We start from the raw sequence: 20,044 nt of genomic DNA on the forward strand, positions 1-20,044 counted from the left end.
CTGTAGCAATAGAGCCCCTGGAGAGAGAGGGTACCCTTAGTTGGCACAAGGTGGTAGTCAGTCCTGACCTCCTCTTGGATTGCCTCCTGGGTAATGACCTACCAAGAGCACCCCCCCCAACCCATGATCCCTAGGAATACAGTCCCTGTAGTAAGGATAAAAGGGACCCCAAAGACAGGGAAGATAAAAAAGGAAAGGGAAACCACTCCTAACTGGAGTTCCAGTGAGCCCAGGGTCTTCTAGCCCAGCAAGAGTAGAACCCAAATTTGGCCCTGGTGAGGCTTCACCACTTCCAAAAGATTTCCTGAACAGTCGGGCAGTTGTCAAGCCACAGGGTGACCCCCCTGTATTGACAGAAGGGAGAGTGGAAGGAGGGTGACTGACACAAAATGTGGTGAAACCCCACTCTAAATAGCATGAGAGGTTCCAAGAACCGACTGTCGCCCCTAGAGCAGCTCAGCCCACTGTCCATGCAGAGCTTAGGTTGTGGTTTGGATACTGACAGCTGTCAGTAGCCTCTGCTGAGGGCTGGTCTTCAAAGCTGCAATGTCCTTGCCATGGGAGGCAGATCCCATAGCCAAAAACAAGTTAGGGCCACTGACCCGGTTTGTCCTGATGGGGTTGCTCAAGTGTTGGGTAACCTCAGTGGGTGAGCAAGGTGTTGCCTTAGCTAGGATAGGGGTGGTTGAGGTGGGTACCTCACTATCCAAGGTAAAAGGGGAGAAAGAAAGTAAAACAGCTATAGCAAAGGTTAGTTTTAAAATAGGTCCTATCATTGTTGGAATGGGTCAACTTCCCAGTGGAAGTGACCTTACAGGGAGGATGTGAGGCAGAGTAGGCCCTGCAATAAAAAGAGCCAGCTTGCTTACTTCTTCCTCACCTAACAAGCCAGAACTACTCTCCCATGGGTGGGCTGAGTCACCTCGCGTGTTGGCTGGGAGGGGGTTGTGTAGCAAACTGGGCTTCTCTGCAGATGCCCTTCACATTTTGCCCACAATTGGACTGCTAGATGCTGTTGTTTTTGACGTTTTAGGGTACTGAGGCCTCTTAACCAGACCTCACCACTAATGCTCTTTCCCTTAAACTTTATGACGAACTGCACAGGCCAATTGGTAAGGCTTTTACCACCCCTGTAAGTCCCTAGTAATTGGATTTGGATTTCTTTTGAGTTGGTATTGTGATATGCTTTACACATGTTCCTCTAAGTAGGCTGACTGCTCTTTGCTACACTACGAGGACTGAGCTAAGGTTTACTATTGTGAACCCGAGGTCTACTACTGGGTAACGACTAGCAATACATGGTAAGACTCCCCAGTCATACCACATAATCTGCCACCTGGCTATAATATGCCTCTATTCGTTCTAGATAAAATAGTACTAACTTTAAGAGTTGATGCTCCAACCTGCTTGGAGAACGGAGACTTAATGCTTAGTTCCACGCACCCATGGAAAGCTTTGATTTTTTGGGGAGTGAAGTAGGAGAAGATACTTCTGAATCTATGCATGTACAGTTTAATTCTGAACAAAATGCTCTAAAGTTAATACTCTACCTGGGGCCACCAACCTTAGAGAAGAAAGAAACCATAATATGCTGCACACTGGGTTTAGAAAGGCACAAAGTCCTGCTCGGTTCAGGTATTTATGGGTAAAGAGCCTGAACTACAGATTAAAAATGCAAATCTATACATTCTCTACTGGAAGTACCTGGCAAAGAGCATCAACGGTGCTCTGGCAGAACAGAAACAACCCTATTGAAAGGTTTTGGAATGAACATGTAGAGCACATGGAGTATTTGAGAATGCACAATGGAATGAAAACATACAGTAGTGACCCTTCACTGTGCCAGATCTTCAACTGTGGTTGGGAATTCACCACTAAACTGAGCCATATAACGCTGGTTGGAAACATACAAATAAAATCACGCACTTGAGAAAGAAATCAAAATATAATTTCACACCATGTGTTAGAGTATTTCCACACTGACACAACAATCAGGGTTTCTAATTACCACGTACAGCCCCATGCAGTTAGTGAACATTTAGATTTCCGGACTGTGGTTGCAGATGAATATGTTGAACCCTAAAACTTGGGCTGAAAAAGAAAATGTGTTCCTTCTCATCCTATACATATAGAAAGAGTCATTAAACTGTGTGAACTCTGGAAAAGCACTAGGATTTCCCACAAAGCAGTTTGGACAAGAATGGAGGTAGGAGTACATATTTAAAGCAAAACACACCTGGCAATTCAAGCTAAGATATCCAAACTGAATATACCAAGACTGTGCACCATCAGCAGGGACATAATCATGGGGATCAGTTACGGCTTGTTTGGAGGAGAAAAAAAAAGATACACAGGCCATGTGGTAGCACAGATCCCTTAGCAGCACTGGAGACCCAGGCCCTGCTTCCCTCAGCATTTCCAAAGCTCCCAACAGAACTTGCAAAGATAAGTTCCAAGGTCCTGCAGGACCTAGCCACGTTCTGCAAGGCTACAGAAATGGAGGAAGGACGACACACTATCTTGGATTTACCAATATAATCCGGCACGCCAATTCCTCTTAGTGTGCCTTTCAACCCTTTTTCCAGTTTGCAGAGCACACTAGTTCTAGATAGAAAATTACCTCTAACTTGGATCTCTCAACGACTTTCCTCAGATTTTGCCCAGCAAGTCTTGTTCTGCTCTGGTTGTTACATCACATCTAAAAAGTTAAAAATAACATATGTATTAGTATACCAGAATTCAGCGGGTCAGGAATGCAAATAACAAAAGCAAGACAATTCAGCAACCTTTTAATCACCCAACATGCGCATGTGCCCCACGTGTGCACACGTCAACTCAGTACTTACCACAACCCAGCATTGGTGCATCCAGGTATACACAAATCTGGAAGTCCAACACAGGTATACATAACACTCCTTAGTACTTGAGCAGAGACAATGCAGAATTTTGGAAGGCAACACAAGCACTTCATTATAAAGCGAGCAATCTGATATCCAGCACAGGAAAGAAACCATTGCCTAACTGAAACTGTAACCATTTCGGAAACCACGCAGCTTGTTAGCTTCTGAAGTACCTTCACTCTCTTGAGATGTGCCAAAGCCCATTCAGCCGTACCTGGGGACTACATACTGGATACTGCTGCTTTCTTATCTGAGAATTTCTAGCACCGACCTCAAAACCAAGATAAGTTCAAAATAAGTCACTTAGTTTACAGAGGGTGGACGGTGCTGGGGATAAATTACGACCATGCCAGTATTTCGTTCAAATCTTCAGTGTCGTTTTTATTATTTCCAAAGTCACTTCAGTCATTTCGAGCTTTTGAAGGCAGTGCACCAGTTATTACTTGATCCAATCCCCCTTTTCTCTTGCTTCTTGTGTTTATGCCCTTCTCTACTATCAGAAGGCCAGACAAAAAGATCATGAGAGTAGGAGTGCCAGTTTCATTGCTGCCCTTGTTGCAGCCAGAAGTCTAAAACATGGCGAGTGTTACTGGAAGTAGGCTAGAATCCTTGTCCTGCACTGGAAGACGGGTACTAACAGCCTCTGAGTGAACATGGGAGCACGAATGGGAGAGGGGTGCTGGTGTGCAAAAAAGGGTTCAAGACGACCAATCATCCAAACCCACACAAACATCCCGTCCCTACACCACGTCCGAGAGGACTATGGAGACAAGCCATCGACTTCCATACACTCCAAGTCGGATCACAGTGAAAGTTGTCCAAATAAGTACACTATATTTATTCATTAAATCTATGAAAGAAAACATACATTTAAGTAGACAATTGTTACGAATCCACAGCCCCTACAACGCTTCACTTTCTATCAGCCTTCTCCCCGTCACTATAGACATACTCCTTCTTTTCTACCTCGTCTTCCTTCCCCCAACTTCAATTTCCCTCAGATTTCAAGTTAGAGCATGTTATTTGCTCGCACATCTTCCTTTTCTGTTTTTTTACCTTAGCATATTGGTACTTACAGTCCTGACTTTATAATATGGAAAACAAAAATAAACCAGTATGCAAAGAAAAAAAAAAGTGATTCAAAAAAGTGATTCTACAATCTCTTTATCCCTGACTTGGTACAACTTAAGATCCCTTCTCTTTTCCTCCTTTGTCTTTCAATAACTTTCCTCCATCAGATCCATTTTACCCTGTAAACTAACTCTCCATTTCTCCTTGCTTCTCTCTATTCATCCCATTTCCTCTGCCTCTCAATTACTCTTCATCCCAAAATGTCAACGTTCCTATACGTCTGTGTTTCCTTCTGCACTCTGTTATGGAGCTGGCCCACAAGAAGTGTACGTGACTTTTAAGATACTGTGTTTTACACAGTTATGGTATTCTAAATATATTTTGCCAATAAATGAAAATGCACAACAAACACCAGAATGCAAAAAAATATATGACTGGGTGAACTACTCATACTTGACTTGGGGAACTTGAAATATCTATATCTCCCACCGGCATCCTCTTTGTTCTTCACCCAAATTCCCCTTTTTTCCTGTGTGTCTCCTACTACCTCCTCAAACCTCCATTTCCCATCCTTCCCCCTTTCAGCTTTTCTATTACCACTCATTATATCCCTTCCGCTCTCTTTCTTATTAGCCTTTTCGATCAACCTTCAAACTCTAGGGAACAATGGCAAATATTCTAGCTTTTTTATAAAAAGTAAAAAAAAAAAAAGAAATGTGTTCTCAAGTTCCAGTAATACACAGACTCCTATCAGCAGATCTAGGATACCTCATTAAAGGGGAACAGATACAAGTGGTTTATAAAAACGCAGAGCAGAGTTACATCGCAGAAAAGACAGGCTTGCAGTAACTGTTACGTGTGCAAAGACCAATAATTTGCCCCCAGTAGAATTATTTCGCTTCAGGAAATAAGGTAAATAACATAACTAATAGAAAAAAAACATTCTCACTTAATCTGTATTTCTTCACACTTTGAATAAATCAGACAAGTAATCACTGACCCCCTTATAATTCTAAAAGGTATTTATTTAATTTCCAGTATTTTTAGATCTTTTTAACAAGTTTTAATATAAAGTGCAACATACAAAGTGCCTCATCACATAATAGTAGGTGGGTCATTTAAAGAGCATTATTACATAGTACCAAATTCATACTATCTACCTAGAAAACAACACAGAACTTGGTAATAACATATACTTCATCATCAAAAATCCCATTCACATCACACACTTCCCATATGTACCATTCACTCACACTCGATTAAACTCAGACACAACAGTCACTAATTCAAGTCCTCCTCAATCCGGCACAGAGGTAATAATTGTTTCTTCTATTGCTATCACGTCAGGGGGAAAGAGGGGAAACTCAACAAATGATTGCAGCCAACGCACATTTCGGGACAGATATTAATTTCCAGCCACCTTCTTCGGATTATCTTCGTTCCAAAATAAACCTGGTGTTTGTTCTAAATACAATATAAACATTGTCTGTGTTAGGGCCAGACACAACAACCATAATTCTATACTCAACATTTCAATATGTGGTATTAAGAAGTTAAACGTTGCATATCTACAAGAGTTGCATAAGTAAATTGCAAGACAAAAAAAATGGACTATGACGGTCTGCCTAGTATCAAGGTGCCACTAATTCACCACCTCTCTGCAGCAACTTGCTGACTGCTTTGCTACAATCACCAGTAATTTATTAGATTTTTAATGCAGTGGTATAAGCCCAGATCCGAGAACCTTCCCCTCCTGTAGAAACTATAAACCTCTAGGTCCGAGGCAGTCCGTCCTTATTGCTGCTATAGGTATCACCACAAATCACCAGCCTTTCTATTATAGAATTATATCGTCGCACTTACTTTACCCCAATCCGAGATCAAAAACTTCCCTGGCACATCCTTACTTGGATGCCTTCTCGCCACTGGATATGTAGCAAACTGTAAAGCAGATCAATAATAACATCCTAAAGAGCCTCGTACTAGATGATCTCACACAGGGATTAACATCCTTCCGAAAGAAATACGACAATGGAGAATCTCACAAAAATGTGTTAATTCATAGCTACATCCCCCGCCCTTATGTCGACATCTGGGGAAAATAGCCCTAATCTCCAAAGCACACTGATATCTTAAAGCCACCCTGCTATAGACATCACTTGGTAATACAATACTTTGTCTACCCCATCACAGAACAGTGTTATGCTCGGGTATTTATCTTGCGGTAGAAACCTAATCCTGATGCTCCATTCTTCACAGCAAAAAGGGAAACCAACATTGATGCTGCACTGACTTGTGTTTAAAACTATTGATACACACACTTAGACTCACGTAATCCCGTTCCCCTGTCCAATTACATGAGACAAGAGGACACTATCATTTGCAAGCACCATCTTTAAATGTACACAACCTATCAACTTCACATTGAATCTGGCTGTATGAATTCAATGCTCACCTATTCATGGACGTCATTTAAGGGTCGCAGAAGCGACCTCCAGCTTGCCCCCTTGCGATCCCTGGCCTCAGAGGTGGCCAAATCAGTGCTAGGAACACAGGGGTAAACATACTTTTAAATGTATGTTGTGTGCATGCTTGCAGGTGAGAGTATGCTAATGTAAACAAGAGTGTGTGTATTAGTGAATGTGTATGTGTAAGCATGTGTGTGTGTGAGTGAAAGTAAAGATGAATAGGCACGTGATGTCACTTCTGCTACCCTTGTCATTGTGGTGAATTGACGTCCATGCATCCATTCCTACATAACATTAGTAATGTGCATGCAATACACACATCCTATTATGTATAATGAGTCTGTGTATGCAAATGCATACATACCTGCTCAAAAAGTGAGCTCCTGAAAGTCACATGGCCATATCTTACAACTTTAGTACCATACAGGACTTAGAAGAAACCACTCCCCCTAACAGAAGGAATTCAGGAAGAGCAAAATCAGAGTGAACCTTGTAAAGAAGGTATCCCTATATTCCTACATTTTCAACACATAAGTAAAACCTACAAATGAATCGGGTACCCCACCACAGAATCCTTTGCACTATGGGTCTTTCAAAGAGATCCATGAAAGTTACCAAAGATGGAACACAACAGCTGAGACACCACCCTAGGTGGGTCGCATGAGATGAACTACAAACCATAACGTTATATTGGACGATAGGAAATTAAAACCAAACGGGTCCCAAAGAGGGAGAGCCATACACAATTACCACCCCTGTTCCTACTTATAGTTAACTAACCTCTCTGAGTGAGATAATACACAATACCAGCCATCACCACTACTGTATATATTAACCACAAAGTCTACTTATGCAAACAAAAAGGGTAAAAGTATTAAACTTCTAGATTATCTCCTCATTTAATCCTTCCTCATAAATGCTGAGAGAAAGTTTAAAAAGTTTATCTTTCCCTACATCTCACTGTCTCAGACCTATTTGGTTGATGTTTAAACTTTTCCAGAATTAACCATTTGAGTTTCAACTCTTCATGCCGCAAAAGGGACCTAGAGTACCATATATAGAAGACACCCAGCTAGTAAAAGGGAAGAGGTGTTCCTAAAGGAGCGTAATGAAAGAAAGCAGGGAAAGTAGGGGAAAAAAGAAAGGGAGTAACACTAGAAAGATGGTAACAAAGGGGGAAAGTGGAGAGGAAGAAAATTCAGGAGAAGGGTAGCCCCTTACTACTACCAAAGGGCCCCGGAAGTAAGAGGAAGATGGAACGTGCAAATGGAAGTAAGAGTAGGCGGGTATATTTGGAATCCTGGGGGGGGGGGGAAATCGAGAGGAAACGGCAGAGGAAGCTTATGCCCTTGATTTGTTTACGTCTTCTATAAATTATGGCTTTTGGCCCAAGTTTATGTGAGATTAGGTCAGAGGACATAAAGCAAATAGGATTTACTTTAAACTCTGAAGGGGCGGAGGTGACAAAGGCTCTTTTTACTTAGAACGTGTCAGACAAGTGGTATTGCGGGTACAGATAGAGTTAGTGAAGGAGGGTGTAAGATTGGTCCAAATAAGAGAACCTGATAAAGGAGAAAGAAATAGTGGAGCCCTCAAGAGTCATGCAGGCCTGCTTCCCAATCAAGTGCAGTACAACCTAGCAGGCACTAAAAATGCGTGGACGGAAACAAGGGCAGACTAAGTGTAACCATAGCTACCGGGTATAAAGACCCAAAGCAGAGGAACCACTTTGAGCCCCTCTTAAACCCCCTTGATATTTACAGCAGGAGGAGCTGAGTGATTTAGACTAGGAATTCACCTCTTCGCATAGCCATCTGATTTTTTCCTGGAACTTAGGAGGCTATAAAAAACACTTAAAACAAGATGTATTTAAAGGACGGCTAGGAAATTGCGATATAGTGTGTTTCCAGGAAACTTGGTTGTGCAAAGAACCCTAACCATTAGATGGCTTTATGAGGCTCTTTAGGAGGTGCCACTCGACAATTCCCAGGTTATCCCTCGGCATTGACCTCGACCAGAATAGTCCACAGTCTCATAGAGGTAAAAACTAAATGTTTCTGGCTAGCGGGTCAAGTAGACCTTCATAATAATATTGGAGAGTCAAGAGAGTTCATGATAATCAATGTATATATACATCCAGGGGTGACACTTGATTATGATATTCAGCTGGGTCTATTTGAGGAAGATCTTGAAGCAATATGTATAGGCATAGTAGAACAACTGATTCTAATATTGGAAGATTTTAACCATGAACTTGACCATACTTGTAGCGATAAATTGTATAAGGAGTTGCTAACAGCGGCATGGATTCTGAGTGTCTGGGACCTGGCCTGGGCAAGGCAGGATTTCACATTCAAAAGAGACTTTACTTTGAAGTATGCCTGCTTCAAAGGAGAAATCGGATATAAGAAGGGCTCCCAAAACCATAGACTTTAGAAACCCTTGTGGAAACAAGAGGAACCTATGCCTGGAGAAGAGCTGAAGAGCTGAGGAAGAAGAGCTGTCCTGCCTGTGACTGCTTTGTGGAGCTCTCCTGCAGTTGCTGCTTCTGCTAGAGTAAGAGGGCAAAGACTGGACTTTGTGTGCCTTCCATCTTGAGAAGAAATCTCCAAGGGCTTGATTTAGAGCTGGTCTCCTATTGTTTGAAGTCTCAGGGACAGCAAAGACTTCTCCCTGCCAGCACCGGGAGTCTCTGGAGAGACTCCTACTCTGCCCTGTGGTGCCCATCCAGTTCCTGGGACCCTTAAAGGAGGAGCTGGTAGCCTAAAGACAAGGAAATCCACGCACAGAGAGCTGTGCGGAGAAAAGATTGACACAACTCCAATCTGCGGCTGAAGAAACGATGCGCCGCCGGCTCCGCAGCTGAGAAACAACGATCGCAGGAAACGCGACCGAAGAATCAACGCACGGAGCAGGAGAAATGACGCGCAGCATTGCTGACGGAGTCTGGAGATCACAACCCACGCTGCAGGGTTTTCAGATCTTCATGCGGTGGGATTTCCGACTCAAGTATTGCTATGCGTGGAAAAACAACGCAATGCCTGCCCGGACCCGAGAGTGCTGATTGGATTGACGCATCGCTGTCCTGCGGAGAGAAGAAATGACGCGCCTCACCCGGCGAAAGGAGAAACGACGCACGGTCCGGCTCGTGAGTGGAATCAACGCATCGCTAGACCTTTTTGACGGGCACTCGCCCATGCGGGGTTATTTTTGACGTGCCCAAGGTACTTTTTGACGCTGACAGCGTTAGTGTGTGTTTGAAACTACTTAAAGACTCTTTTTGCATTTTTATTGATAACTTGACTTGTGTGTTGTGGATTTTTGTTGTTTTGGTCTTGTTTTGTTTAGATAAATATTCCTATTTTCCTAAACCTGTGTTGTGTCATTTTGTAGTATTTTGATTAAGTTACTGTGTGTGTTGGTACAAATAGTTTACACCTAGCACTGTGAAGTTAAGCCTACTGCTCTGCCAAGCTACCAAGGGGGTAAGCAGGGGTTGGCTGAGGGTGATTCTCTTTTACTCTGACAAGAGTGAGAGTCCTTGCTTGAACAGGGGGTAACCTGACTGTCAACCAAAGACCCCGTTTCTAACAATAATCTTGTGATTTTAGGAATGACCTCATCTGTCAGGCTCAACCAAAATTTCAGTGCGGCTTGCGTTCCCTGATAACTCCACGCCTTCATTTGGCACTCCACCCTTATGGCTTATATCATACTTGAGGGAGGCAGCAAGAGCAGACGTTTTACACATTTGCTTTCTTCCATCTCCCAAGTTAACTTCCCAGAGAGTGTTAGGATTTCTACCCCATATTAAAATTGAGGGCATACTATAGCATTAAAAGCAGAAAGTACAGGACGAAGGGACGGACCGCCATACTTCCTACTAAACTGTTTTAAACCCAATACTGATGTTAAAGCTCTGGTTTTTAGGGCCTCAATATATTCTTCCCATCTTAATTCATAGTCAAACCACATGCCTAAATATTTCTATTTTTTAACCATTTCTACTTTTTCTCCTCCCAGAAACCAGAACATTCACTCTTCTTTTTCCCTATGACCATTATTATCATTTTATCCATATTTACTGTATGGTTTTTTTCTTTTGACAGTAAGAGTTAAAAGCATCTAATTTTCCTTGCAGTCCCAACTCCGTTGTATCAACTATCAACAGGTCATCTGCGTATAATAGACAAGAAATATGAGCCCCATCGATTTTGGGGGCAGGCCTTTTAGTCTCCTTTTAGTAAACCTGGAAAGTCTGAAAAAAATATAGCAAATAATAGTGGGGCCAAAATACATCCTTGGTGCAATTCATTCCTTATAGTGATCTTATTTGAGAGTGAATCACTCATTTCTAATGTCGACCCTGAAGGTGAAAAAGTAGATCAGGATCGACCCCCAGCCGTTTTAACATATCCCATAACAAATTCTGATCCACCAAATCAAAAGTGGCACGAAAATCAACAAAACAGCAGAATACACACCCTTGCATTTCAATTGTTTTTTTTGCTAATGACCAGAGACTAAACAGTGGTCAATTGTCGAGTGACCTTTAAATCCCCCTTGCTCTACCAGGATCAGGTCGTTTGTCTCTGTCTAGGATTTAATTTGACCCAGCAATAAATTTGGAAAAAACTATTTTGCCTATATCCAGTAAACTAATTAGGCGATCATTTTTTGTTTGGGTTGAGTCATCTTTTTCTATAGATCAGCCTAATTATAGCCCCCTTCCAATTCTCAGGGAAACAGCCGGAATCAAGAATTTTATGTAATGTGACAAAAAAAGAGTTTGGCCCACCAATCAATATTATTTTTTATTATTATTGCTGGAAGGTTGTCCGGGCCTGCTGCTTTAGTTAGTTTAAGCACTGCAACTGTTTATTTTACTTTATCAAGGAGATAGCTGATCTTACACCCCACATATCTTCCTTTTAATTCCACTTTCTCCCTTAGCAAACTTTCCTCTATATACATTAAACAGATGTTTATTCCAGTCATCTTCACCAACCAAACACTGTATATTCCCAGTTGCTTTTCCCTCCCTCACCAACTGCCAGAACCCCATAATGTTTTGTGTTCCTATGTTTTGCTAGGCGGAGCTTCTGTTCTACTTTAGTAGTGCGTCTTTTCCTGAGTTCCCTTTCTAGTTTTCGCACCTTCCTTCTGGCTCCTACACTCCAGATGATACAAGGTATTTTATTGGCCCTTCTTACTTTTCCCTTCGTCTTTTTTTCCTGTGTTGTTTTTAATCTTACTTTCAGGCAGCCTACTATTTGCAGCCTACTATTTGCTCAATTACTCTATCATATCCCTTAAAAACATAATTAGGGTCTTCCTCCACCCTAAGATCTTTATAGTTTACTATCAATTCATTAAGCACTTTTAGGCTGCTTTCAGTGACTCAGGTAGTTATCCTATGTGGATACTCTACCTGCAATGCTACCACTTTTCCTCTTTGGGCGTTATTTACTGACCCGATTGTTAGCTTTAGGGGCCAATGATCGCTGCCCTCTAGGTGTACGATTCCAAAATCCAATACTTCTCCAAAATACCAAGTGTTAATCAAGACATTATTTATAGGACATGCCTCATTGCCTATTTGAAACAGTCTGCTTTGCCGATCGGTCTGAATTCATGCGTCCATTAATGCAGAACAGAACTAGAGATCCTAAGATTCTTACTAGGGACTTGTCCTGGGCCGTACCTTCTGTCTTTGGAAGAATACTATGCAGAATCTGTGCCGCTGTTAGCAGCTCCTTATACAATTTATCGCTACAAGTATGGTCAAGTTCATGGTTAAAATCTTCCAATATTAGAATCAGTGGTTCTGCTATGCCCATACATATTGCTTCAAGATCTGGGGTTGGAGACTGCATTGTGTGAGGGCAGGCACAGCCCTTTCATGTGAAAGTGACCACTCCTCCCCCCTAGCACAGATGGCTCATCAGGATATGCAGGCTACACCCCAGCTCCCTTTGTGTCACTATCTAGTGTGAGGTGCAACCAGCCCAACTGTCAAACTGACCCAGACAGGGAATCCACAAACAGGCAGAGTCACAGAAATGGTATAAGCAAGAAAATGCTCACTTTCTAAAAGTGGCATTTTCAAACACACAATCTTAAAATCAACTTTACTAAAAGATGTATTTTTAAAATGTGAGCTCAGAGACCCCAAACTCCACATGTCCATCCGCTCCCAAAGGGAATCTACACTTTAATCAGATTTAAAGGTAGCCCCCATGTTAACCTACGAGAGGGACAGGCCTTGCAACAGTGAAAAACAAATTTAGCAATATTTCACTGTCCGGACATATAAAACATATTACTATAAGTCCTACCTTAACCATACACTGCACCCTGCCCTTGGGGCTCCCTTTGGCCTACCTTAAGGCTGCCTTACATGTAAGAAAAGGGAAGGTGTAGGCCTGGCAAGTGGGTACACTTGCCAAGTCGAATTTACAGTTAAAACTGCACACAGAGACACTGCAGTGGCAGGTCTGAGACATGATTACAGAGCTCCTTATGTGGGTGGCACAACCAGTGCTGCAGGCCCACTAGTAGCATTTGATTTACAGGCCTGGCACCTCTAGTGCACTTTACTAGGGACTTACTAGTGAATCAAATATGCCAATCATGGATAAACCAATTGCATACAATCTTACACAGAGAGCATATTCACTTTAGCACCGGTTAGCAGTGGTAAAGTGCTCAGAGTTCAAAAGCCAACAGCAACAGGTCAGAAAAAATAGGAGGCAGGAGGCAAAAAGATTGGGGATAACCCTGCATAAGCAAACAAGTCCAACAATTATGTAAAACGGAAATAAAGACAAGCAAATAAAATTGGGCATCCCAAGTGAGAGGATGGCTAGGCAAGATTTGTGTCCTCTTAGGCTTAACTGTTAACCTGTGGCGTGGAGAACAAATTCCTAAGCAGGAGCTGCGTGCCTTGGCAAATAAAAGTGCAAGAGAAGCAGATAAGGTACTTGGAGGGAAAAACGTCCACCCAGTTTATGGTGAGTGGGTGGAGAAATGCCAAAGTTTCTCTTATATAGAGGCCCTACCTAACCTGAAAATAAGAGACAGTGTTAAAATTCAGAGTCGGGTTAAACCCCGGCTATGCAGACTCCAAAGTAAAAGCCATTATTAGGGATGACCGGGCCTATGTGCATGCGGCCTACAACAAAAATTTAGTGCCCAACCAATTTTATTGGATTGCTTATGGTTTTTAAGAAGTTTTTAAAAACAATCTTTAAGGGATAAAATATTAATAATCGGGATCAAGCACTTAAATTACTGGTTGATATGAGATTTTTTAATGTGACTTGCGCACTAGGCCGATTTTTAATTGAAATACGAGATGTCATAGCAGGGCTCATTGGGCCCCTGCAAAATGTAAGAACGTAGTATGTAAGATTTAAACTAGAGATGGCACTTTTTAAGATAAATTATGTTATTTTAAATTGACTTCTCATATTTATACTGATTGATGGTAAAAATTTTGTAAGTTGTAGTTGTTATCCCCCCGAGAAATATAGGACAACTGTTTTAAGATTACATGTTTTCTTTAGAACTAGGTGTAAAATAAAGCACTGTCACTTTATTTAGACTTGCGCCACATGTAAATTATAAGAACTCTTCTTTTATTAGGAAGATAATCGGGTTAGGCCGGTATGCACAACGCACTTTGTAAAATAGCAGGTAAATGAATCGTGAATAAGGGGTTAGTAAAATAATACCGATCTACATTAGGAGGGTATTGCAATCATGAAATGATATGAATTAAGAACAACCTGCCGGATGTAAACTTTGCAATGGATTAATTTTATGAATCATTGCATTGTGTATTTATGAGTATGCTTTTTATGGTTTTAAGCCAAATAAAGATTTATGTCAACTCTTCATGTCCCTTTTCTATACAGTGTTGTACTAGTGAAGTTTGTAGCTTTCTAGTGCGTATAGCCAATTTGTGTTCTCCAAACCTCATTCTGAAATTCCTGCTGGTCTTACTACATATCCATGGTAACAAGGGCACACACTCAAGTACACAATGTTCTCACTTCTGCAATTAGTTATCTCACTCAACATGATCCTATATCCATTGTATTCCCTCTTATTCATGAGTATGGCAGCCTCCCAAGCATGACATATCCCACAAAAATGGTTGCATTTTATAGGCATAACTCCTATGGATTTTTAAATCCATTTATTGTTTTGCTCTAATCTATTGTGCACTAGTTTATCCCTCAGATTTGCATTCCTTCTAAAGGCATACATGGGTCTTTCTAGCCTCAAGTCCTCCTCGTTGAGGTTAAGGATGTTCCAGTTGGAGTCAATCCTCCTCTTGAGTTTATTATTTGTTACAATGACTTGTTACACACACACCAATCTTTCCACCTTACACTTCTCTTTCTTTATAAAAAAGAGCTTCTCATTCTCTAGGTAATCCTCCATTTTGGAAAAATTCCTCCTAATTCTGAGGCATTGTCCAAAAGTCTGATTGTTTTTGGCAATTGGGATGGAAACTGAAGAAATAAATGAGGATATTTCTTGCCGCTGGCTTTCTATACAAGTCTACCTGTAGGGTTTTATTTGGAACCCAGATGTCCAAGAATTCCACTTTCCCTCTATTTATGTTAGCAGTAAATATCAGATTGTGATTGCTGGAGTTAAGACACAACAGAAATTCTTTGAGTTGGTCTTCCTTGCCCTTCCAGACGAAAAAAAGGATCTTTGAAATGGACCTTATTCCTCACATTTAAAAAAAATACCATGTTTAGAGCTTATATGACATAACAGATGCATGTAGAGTATTTTTTGTAAATTAGGGAGGGGAAACCCCCAACCTCCCCATTTTTTTAATAACCCGTACCATCCCCTACCCTCTCCAAAACCCTAAAAATACCCTTCCCACCCAATACCCCTTCCAACCACTAAACCCTTAAAGCACCCTTACAGTAGATGTTTGCAAACCTCGTTGTCTTGCAGAAGTAAAACTTCAGAACATTAGTTAGGGAGAAGATGCAGAACCAACCTCCCATGGATCTGGTGACAGGTATATAAAATTACATCCGAGACCACATTGCAGGAAGGTCCAGAGTGGTGAAGATTACGTCAGCTTATGTTTGGTTCTCTCTTTTTCATTATCCAGCACATAATTAGATATAACTGATTGTCAGCAGCAGATAATTGTGTAGGCTGTTCTGTACTTTGACAGCTCTAGGGCATTTGCAGGCCAGGTAAGTATGAGGAATATATATTACAATGCATGGTTCACAGACCTTTGAGTATCTGGTGAGATATCTGGTTGACGAGGATTGCCAACTATTGCACAGGAGGGGACCATGACAGTGTCAGGGCCTATAGCACTGCATGAAACTCTAATAAATCACTGGTGATTGTGACAAAGGAGACATCAAAGAGGTGAATTAATGGCACTTTCATATCAGGCGACCTTCACACTCCCTTTTCTGGCCTTGCAATCTAGTTATGTAGCTCTTGTAGCTATGCAAAATTTAATTTATTACCTCATTGCAATGCTAAGTATAGATGGTTGTTGTGTCTGACTCTAATGCAAATAGTTTTTATATTGTATCTAGAACAAACCCCAAACTCATTTTGGAATTTTAAAAAAATCACCTGTATCAGGCCCTGAAGAAGGTGAATTTAAAATTGACAGGCATTGGCTGCAATAGTTTGTTGAGTCCCCAGATGCGAAGTAACAGCAACAGAAGAACCATTACCTCTGTGTTGGGTCATAAAGGACTTCATTTTGTGACTTTTGTGTCCGAGTTTGTTGAGTGTGACTGAATGGTATGTAGGGGAAGTGTATGACGGGAGTGGGGTTTACGTTGATGAAGTACTGGCTTTTATCAAGTTCTGGAATGTTATTAGACAGATAAGATGAAAATGGTACTACTATATAATAATGGCCTTTACATGATGAATGTGGTAGTATTAAGTGATGAAGCACTTTGCATGCTATATGAAAACTGATGAAAGATAAAAAATAACGAAAATTAAATACATTTACAACTATGTAGGGTCAGTGAAAACAAATACATGTTATGCTGGATAATAATTTAACTGCCACACCAAAAGAAAAGAGACACCTGAAGTGCTACATCCAGTTCTAAAACCCTCATATAGATTGTTATTTCCAATACTGGAGGTACCCACTGCTGTTGGTCACCTCTGTGCAGTTTACACAGCTATGTAGCAGTCAGCGTTTTTCGCATAATTATGGATTAGCTGCATTTGTCACATACACCATCATCTGCTATATAACCTTTACTTTCTAGCACAAATGGATCAAAAATTACTAAAATTGCAGGGGCCCATGTTGCCGCACAGTGGAAGGTTGTCTGGTCATCATTCAGTATTTTATTACAGTATTTGGATATTAAACTGGTACTAATGAGTTGAACCCTTTGCCCATAATGTTGAAATGTGAAAAATGATAAACTTAGGCTGTATTAAGATCACATATGTACCACATTAGGCAGCATAACTTGGCTTTTCTAGTCACATATTTTAGTCAACCCTTCTACATAATTTGGCCCTCCCCTGCTGCATAATTCCAGTGGACCTGGGCTTACCTCAGGGGAGACAAACTGCATTTTCTAAGGAGACCGCAGTCATGACACCTTGATCCAGGGAGAGATGGGTGAGAATGGTGCCATACCCAGTGGTTCATAGGCCTGGGATTGTACAACTTGTAGGGCGTCGGCATATCAGTCTCTTTGTCCCAGCAAAGGCCATTCAATGAGGGACACAATGAGATGGTCTGTTGGAACCTCAAAAGCGTAGAGATGTTAGACATGTTGGACTGGGCACTGATGGAATAGAATAGTCCTCTGCATGGTAAAGGATTTATATCACTGCTGTGAGTGCCCAACTGTACTGTTCTAAGGATACCTAATGCTGATTTTTGATATCACAGGCGAACATGGATCATGCATGTGCGCCATGACGGAGGCCTGTCTCATGGATTGTGGTGTTGTTGAACCAGGAGAGGCTCACAAAGATCTACCCTTATAAGGGTGGAAGACTACTGCCTTCGCCAGGAGTTCAGCAGAATGAGCGCAGTGGTGGCAGCATACCATGTAGTGATCAGTATGCGTGAACAGGTCCTTTTTACCTTTCGTCACTGGAGTGAGGTCTACAGGCTCACTCATTTTTTTAAAGTTCTGCTGCTGTGTGTTTAACTCATCCATGGCCTACATCAGGTAGAGGTAAAATGCTGCGCAGCTCAGGAGTGGTGATTCTGAGCTGGATGTATGTGTGCCAGGAAAGGGTACAGTACAGGGATACAGCAGCGCTGTGGGGTACCTGCATGGTGTGTAAATGTACTGTGTGTATGCATACCTGTGAGAAATACATTACATGACAGATGTAGTGCTGTGCAGCGAGTGTGCAGTGGAAGCACGTGCTGCGTGTATAAGTGCTTCGGAAAAGTACAATACATGGAAGGTTACGTTTTCTGTAGTGCATTCAGGATGAATGTGTGAACTGGCAGTGTGTGTGTTAGCACGTAACACGTCAAAGCACAACACAGAAAGGCTACGGTTCTAAACAGGGGCAGAGCAAATGTGTGTGCTGACTGTATGTGTCTGTGAGGGAACATTTATGAAGTTAATAGTACTGAAAGAGTATGTGCTGTGGCCATATACTGAGTGCCTGTGTGCCTGCAATGGTACATTACATGGAGGACGATGGGTTCCATTTTGGGAAGCCCAGCCTTATCTGGTCAAGACATGAGGCGCAGAGAAATCTCCCAGATAGATTAGTGTATTTCTGCATTGCTGTGAGCTGGGTGGGAAACACTGGAGAAGGGAGAAGAGACTCCCCCTGTACTCTTCAAAAAGGATCGGTGATAGATCACAAGGGAAGCGCCTACAAACATCTAAGAAAGGATATAGGGCTGATATAGGAATCATAACGAGTAGGGCTGAGAGCCAGGGATTAACCTTTTGATGCACATATCACTGTGGCTGACATTCAGATCTGAACTCTATTGGCTCCCATTTCCTGCGTTGTAGGACTTTCAGCTTAAGAGTATCTCCTGCTGTGACAGACAGCCTTTCGAGAGGAAGGAGAAGAGAGACGTGTACATTCCAAAAGAAGCATCCCCCCCAACTTAAAACTTTGAAAACCCAGACCCTGAATCATATTTTGTGTCTAGAAATTGACTACAAGAATGAGAGGCGGAAAGGGAGGGAGGCAGCCAGACAAGCTGTGTGAGGAGTTTGCGTTCTGCAAGACTTCTGTCTGTGACCAGGACTGTGGGGAGAAAGGCAAGGCCTGCTAGTCTCCCAGCTGAGTGAGGGGGCATCACTCAGTGAAACAAAGACCACTTGTCCTGGAGCCCTAGCACCTGCCTGTGGCCAAGACCAGTGTGCCCTGTGAGGAAGAGGAAATCGCTGAGGGAGTAAGGTACAGTGGGACTCCCGGTGCGAGGTTTGAGGAGACAGCTTTGTACAGGTTATTACCCGTGTGAAGGACTGAATTGGCGGCCCCCGTATGCCAGGGGAGGGCCACCGTGAACTGAGCCCTGAATGGAGTGCCATGCAAGGAGCATGAAGCCCATATCGCCTCTTTGCTGCAACCCCTGTATGCCAGAAGAGGCCACCATTTAATTGACTGTGCCAACAAAGCACCTTGGACCTTAGCAGCAACTCCATATGGGAGAAGGTGCCGCCATGGTGGATGCATAGGAAAGGCTGATGCCTTGCCAGCAGTTACAGCTGCAACCCCATATGCCAGAATAGGCCATAAGCACAGAGTAATTGCAAAGTTCAGGCCATCGTCCTGGAAAAAAATAAGCTCAGAGCCTGGTATTACTTTTTTTTTTTCATTATTTTACATACAAACACTTCTCGCCATCCTTAACAGAAGGGGTGAGGTTTTGCTTCCTTCAAACTATTTAGGGAAGTCTACTATTTGCCTCTATGTCAGGTTTATCCCTTTCCTGAGGTTTACCAGGCAGTCTATATTTGAAGGGTGACTATTAAACTCCTAAAGCTATATTACAGCAAAGGTAAACTTGTAGCTAGGTGCACTATTTACACTAGGGACAAACAGTAACAAGGCACCCTTTTACGGATAATGTGTTGCCTTCGGGGCAGCGCATTAGCGAAATGCGGGCAGCTGACTGAAGCAGCCAATCCACCTTTCACAGTGCACCAGCCTGCCTACACATTCAGAGGCAACAGAAATGCCCCTGCAGGTGTGTGCACTGAGGGAATACACCTGTGTGCAGAATGTGCATGAGGGGCTCCATGTGACACCTCCCCTCTCCAGAGGGGGGCACTGAAGGTGTGCCTCCTCCTCTATGTGGTGTACAGTCAGTGCACCTTTTGAAAACCTCTTTAGCTCACAGCACAGTGACAAAGTGTGTCCCTCATTCGCCATGGACCACAAACCATGGAAATACGGGAAGGCCTCTTTTGTGATAGTACTGGCACTGCGTGTGCCCAGGTGCGATTTCTATTAAAGAAGGAGATGCAGAAGCGGTTGCAGCCCCTCATGTCATACCAAAGTGCCCCGGGGGTGCAGAAAGTGGACACACACCGATTGTGCTTCAGGGACACTTTACTTAATATATCC

At 42.4% G+C, this 20,044-nt stretch overlaps 1 protein-coding gene across 4 annotated transcripts in view; it reads right to left on the minus strand.

The window, feature by feature from the left end:
* The window catches only part of THADA (THADA armadillo repeat containing), a 1,551,972-nt gene that overhangs the window by 1,511,230 nt on the left and 20,698 nt on the right, over positions 1–20,044 (minus strand). For all 4 annotated transcript variants that reach the window (XM_069233992.1, XM_069233989.1, XM_069233988.1 and 1 more), the window contains exon 2: positions 2,621–2,698. The gene's annotated coding sequence lies outside the window, so the exon portion shown is untranslated. The remainder of the gene's footprint in view (positions 1–2,620; positions 2,699–20,044) is intronic.

Source organism: Pleurodeles waltl, chromosome 5, assembly GCF_031143425.1.
Source record: "Pleurodeles waltl isolate 20211129_DDA chromosome 5, aPleWal1.hap1.20221129, whole genome shotgun sequence".
Taxonomy (NCBI): Eukaryota; Metazoa; Chordata; class Amphibia; order Caudata; family Salamandridae; genus Pleurodeles; species Pleurodeles waltl.